Below are 6,000 nucleotides of genomic sequence, written 5' to 3' on the forward strand. Positions count from 1 at the left end.
CGCTTTCGTGGGGCTCTGAACAAATGTGTACGTCTGTTGGATTCAACAGACAACTGTCTACGACCAGCACAAAATTAGCTATCTATTGATCCAAAAATGAAGCATGAAGAGCGAAAATTGTGGCAATGCTGGCAAACTAGAAATATTTTTTCAACGACATCCGAAGCTGCCCTCCACTTTAAGCGTTTCAGTCTGCATTGTTGGAGCAGCATTCCAACAATAACTAGAGAGGGTACAATTTCTGGGGAAATTGTAGGGTGTGCTTGCTTGCGTCGGTTGCACAGGGGTCCGGTTTTGAATGACATTTTTACAACTGATTTCTGTATATTTTATATGAAAATGCATACTTATTATTTATAAAGATTAAATAGATTTAAAAGCATTTTTTTTTTGCTGCTCATTTACAACTGAAAATACGAGTGAAGTGTAGAATGAAATAGATGTCTTCTCATTTCCCCTGCAAGAGGCAGCCTCATCGTTGAATCAAAACGAATAAATTTGGCAGACCGGTGTAAAAATGGACCTAATCTCTATGACTTAAATGTCATTTTAAGTTTTTCCCTTCTCATGATATTTTCAGGCATGTAGCCTACTCATTGCATTCATAAAGAACCCCCTTTGAAGATTATTCTACGACGTTACCCGGCAGTAGAAGATGGAATCGCGATTCAGACAGTCCCATCTGCTAACTGAAAATATGCCCCCCAAAACGTAAATAAGCTTGACATTTATTTAGTGGAAAATCGCTCATTCATAAAAAGCTCACTGGTAGCGATGATTGTCAGTAACAACGCAAAATGCGATATAGCCCTGTGTGGAGAAGCTGCCCCGGTGAATTGTACTACTGCGGTACAGTACTACTAGACTACTGCTGTGTTCGTCTTGGTAGCGATTGCGTTGGTTGAATTGGATTTAACGTTCCGTTGTACGGTTTAGGCTGAAATTAATTATTTTCATGAACAGATTGACAACGTTTAGGCTGTGGCAATGAAGTTCAGGTTAGTAGTTAGATAGACTTTTGATTTAAGTAAGGGGAGTGCCGAACATGTTCTGTCGCCGTTTGACTTCCTACAGCTGTGTAGATGTTTTTGTAGTGTCTCGCGTAGGCTACAGCGTTGCAGTGAGCAACACTGGTTTGAAACCACAGGTAATGATAATTTCACCCACAAATCGTTTACTTGTAATGTAATGTCATAATAAATCCTACAACGAAAATGTATTTGTGAGGAATGTTTATTTTAAAGATTGAAAACAGATGCATCATAGACCACTGTAGTATATGTTGCCCGGGCAACAGAGGCTAATGTCATGATGCTAATGCTTCAGTGAAATAGTAGACTACCGTTTCCAAAAGTAGATGTGGGCCTACTTCCTTAATAATATCAGCTTATATTGTACATTACACATCACAATTGTGTGTCATATCACAAAGTAAAATGAGTAAATAATTATCACCCTGGCCTCTTTTCTTGTGGCGTTTCTGCAGCTGCCTTGCAGTAAAACTATAGTTAGCCTAGCTATCCCCCAAGTTAACAGATGCGAAACGAATGTTCTGCCAAAGGTAGTCACGCGTGTTTTCGTGACGTTAGTGACGCAGTGACGTTAGTGACGTCAGTGACTGTGGCTAGCAAATTAGCCACCGTTAGCTTCACTTTTCACCACAAAAACTTAACTTAAGCCTAAACCATGCAACGGAACGTAAATTCCAATAGAAGCAACTCAATCGCTACCAAGACGAAACTTTTGACACCTACGTTGTCTATGTAGGCCAAATGTTGACTGAGTTTTAGGGGGGCAAAAAGAAATAAAAATAATAATATATATGTGAGAGAACAAAGGTTGTGCCCTTGCCGAAGGCAAAGCACACCCAACTAGAGAGGGTACAATTTCTGGGGAAATTGTAGGGTGTGCTTGCTTGCGTCGGTTGCACAGGGGTCTGTTTTTGAATGACATTTTTACAACTGATATTTCTGTATATTTTATATAAAAATGCATACTTATTATTTATAAAGATTACATAGATTTTAAAGCATTTTTTTTGCTGCTCATTTACAACTGAAAATACGATTGAAGTGTAGAATGAAATAGATGTCTTCTCATTTCCCCTGCAAGAGGCAGCCTCATCGTTGAATCAAAACGAATACATTTGGCAGACCGGTGTAAAAATTTACCTAATCTCTATGACTTAAACGTCATTTTAAGTTTTTCCCTTCTCGTGATATTTTCAGGCATTTAGCCTACTCATTGCATTCATTCATTAATAAAGAACCCCCTTTGAAGATTATTCTACGACGTTACCCGGTAGTAGAAGATGGAATCGCGATTCAAACAGTACCATCTGCTAACTGAAAATATGCCCCCCAAAACGTAAATAAGCTTGACATTTATTTATTGGAAAATCGCTCAATCATAAAAAGCTCACTGGTAGCGATCATTGTCAGTAACAACGCAAAATGCGATATAGCCCTGTGTGGAGAAGCTGCCCCGGTAAATTGTACTACTACGGTACAGTACTAGACTACTGCTGTGTTTGTCCTGGTAGCGATTGCGTTGGTTGAATTGGATTCAACGTTCCGTTGTACGGTTTAAGCTGAAATTAATTATTTTCATGAACAGATTGACAACGTTTAGGCTGTGGCAATGAAGTTCAGGTTAGTAGTTAGATAGACTTTTGATTTAAGTAAGGGGAGTGTTTGACTTCCTGAACAGCTGTGTACTGTAGATGTTTTTGTAGTGTGTCTCACGTAAGCTACAGCGTTGCAGTGAGCTACACTGGGTTGAAACCACAGGTAATGGTAATTTAACCAACAAATCGTTTACTAATGTCAGAATAAATCCTACAATGAAAATGTATATGTGAGTAATGTTTATTTTAACGATTGAAAACAGATAACGCTACATCATAGACCTGTAGTATGTGTTGCCCGGGCAACACAGGCTAATGTCATGATGCTAATACTTCAGTGAAATAGTAGACTACTGTTTCTGAAAGTAGATGTACTTCCTTAATAATATCAGCTTATACTGTACATTACACATCACAATTGTGTGTCATATCACAAAGTAAAATGAGTAAATAGTTATCACCCTGGCCTCTTTTCTTGTGGCGTTTCTGCAGCTGCCTTGCAGTAAAGCTATAGTTAGCCTAGCTATCCCCCAAGTTAACAGATGCTAAACGAATGTTCTGGCAAAGGTAGTCACGCGTGTTTTCGTGACGTTAGTGACGTAGTGACGTTAGTAACGTCAGTGACTGTGGCTAGCAAATTAGCCACCGTTAGCTTCACTTTTCGCCACAAAAACTTAACTTAAGCCCAAACCATGCAACGGAACGTAAATTCCAATAGAAGCAACTCAATCGCTACCAAGACGAAACTTTTGACACCTACGTTGTCTATGTAGGCCAAATATTGACTGAGTTTTAGGGGGGCAAAAAGAATAAAAATAATAATAATAATATATATGTGAGAGAACAAAGGTTGTGCCCTTGCCGAAGGCAAAGCACACCCAACTAGAGAGGGTACAATTTCTGGGGAAATTGTAGGGTGTGCTTGCTTGCGTCGGTTGCACAGGGGTCCGTTTTTGAATGACATTTTTACAACTGATATTTCTGTATATGTTATATAAAAATGCATACTTATTATTTATAAAGATTTATAAAGATTGTGCTGCTCATTTACAACTCAAAATACGAGTGAAGTGTAGAATTAAATATGATGTCTTCTTATTTCCCCTGCAAGAGGCAGACTCTGAAGGATTCATTTTTCTATGTGTCTATTCCAATATGTAATGATGGTATTCAATGACACAAATCTGTTTTCTAGAAAGAGTGCTCTGGAGTCGCAGAGGTCCGATAATATCAGCTTTAATGCAGCAGTTGGAAATCAACAAGTACAGAGCTCTGGAGTTGTCTAAGTTTCCCTACCCGCAACAGAGTTTGGGCTGGTTCACGAAGTCCAACTGGCTATCTTTCCCTCCCCAGCATATAATATACAGTGCAATTAAAACAGAAAGATAAAAGAGGGTTGAGCTTGTTCTCTCGTGCATCAGGGAGTTGTTCTTGCCTCCGCGTCCCACCTGCTCGGGTGCCATCTCCACCCAGATTCAAGGTTGTTTCTGAAAATGAAAAGATAGAGACACAAAGAACAGCCTGCTTCCCACACTCAGTGTGAGACCCAATGTTTAAGCCTGAGCACACTTCTAAGTTCATAACTTTAATAAGCACAATGCATAACTTTAATAAGCACAATATATTCTTTAATCCCTCTTTTGATCTCTGAAAACACCAGAGATCAATCAACATAGCCTGGACCAACCACTGCCTCCTCGTCCTGGTCAGCCAGCCCCAGCAACGGCATTTGGAACCCCTTCGTCGGGTTATCCTCAGCCGAGACAATGATCCTGTTACACAGGGACCTGATACATGGGATACAGCAACAGTCATGTTGATATTGATATAGCACACTCTTAAGTAAAATAGTGGAAACCTTCTTAGTCCAGTACAATTCTAGTGTGGTCAAGCAGTATCACTCTTGGCCTAGTCGTAACCCTCTTTTCCGGACTCTCACATTCGTAGCAATAGCAAAAGGTTCACTGGCCTTTCTCCACCAACTCCTGCAACGTACAACTGGATTCTGGAGCAGCACAACACATGCTCCAGTGGTACCACGTACTTCCTTTCCCCAGCACCCTTAGGGCGTGCAAGGTTCTCTCGATGACCTTGAATGGTCCTGTCCATAAATGTACAACAGTCTTCCCCGAACATCTGATGATGTATTGGGGCAGGTGGGACAGGGTCTTCAAGGGGAAGGGGGGGGCAGACCACTCATAGGTCTGATGAGGCATAGGGGCAGATGGGGCAGGGTCTCCAGGGGAATGGGGCCTTAGAACAGGGGTTAGGTAGTCAGACCCGCCGGTCTGACTCGTCCTGAGGCAGAAAAGAGTTACAGTCCCAGCATCACCTTATCTCCCATGATCAAGCAGTAACTGAGTCAAATGAGATGCGAACAGTCGAACACCAATGATTAAACACAGATATTGAAATCAAGAACCCATTTAAGGATTTAAAGTGGATATTTTTAAAGTTCAAATAAATCCCTCCTTTCACACCATTTTAGGGTGTGACAACAAACACAAATTTAAAAATATCCCATTACTGATTACACAATGTTGGCATACAAATCAACAATAATGATGAGACTATGCAGCGTTATGGCCAAGTGGTGAGGACACACTGGACACAGTGGGAAAACCCTAATGATGTTATAGGGGAAAACCCACCGTCACTCCACAGAGTGGGCATTCGACATCCATGTATCCACGGCAGACCTGGACATGCTCACAGGCCCCCTTCACCTCATACATACAACTTCAGCCAAGCTTTTAGAATTGTAATAAAATAAACTAAATTCGAAACAAATAGAAAAACCAGAAATTAGACAGGATATTTTAAAGATTTCATAAGATCCCTCCTTTCATTGATAACTTTAATCAATACCCAATCTCCTCGTTTGACTCCTCCACTCTTTGGTTTACTGCTTCACCTGGAACAGAATTTAGCAGAAGACATCTCTTTTCTAGTTAGCATTTTTTATAAAATTGGTTAACCATTTGATTCGCCTCTTCATCATGCTATGTGAAAGGTTTAAGTTGTGGTATTACATATGATCTCCAATAAATCAATTCAAATGGTGTTATGCATCTGGTATAGGACTGGGAAAGACTTCAATTCACATAGTAAACATACTGTATCTATAATTACCAGGCAGTATTGACCCTTCAGTTTTCTTATTGTTGAGCAAACACATGTAACAGCATCTAATAAGACCATACATCATCATTTGATAGTCAACTCCTATTAGTCATGCCTAGAAATGACAATCTGTTTCTTTGTTCCCTTCTTTAGAAAATCAACTGTTAGTCTAATTTCTTTCACTCCAAAAAACCTTTTCTGTCTTTTAAAACAGTTAAGTTTAAGACCAATATTGTTTTAGATTCTCAATT

This window comes from Osmerus mordax, chromosome 8, assembly GCF_038355195.1.
Source record: "Osmerus mordax isolate fOsmMor3 chromosome 8, fOsmMor3.pri, whole genome shotgun sequence".
Lineage (NCBI taxonomy): Eukaryota > Metazoa > Chordata > Actinopteri > Osmeriformes > Osmeridae > Osmerus > Osmerus mordax.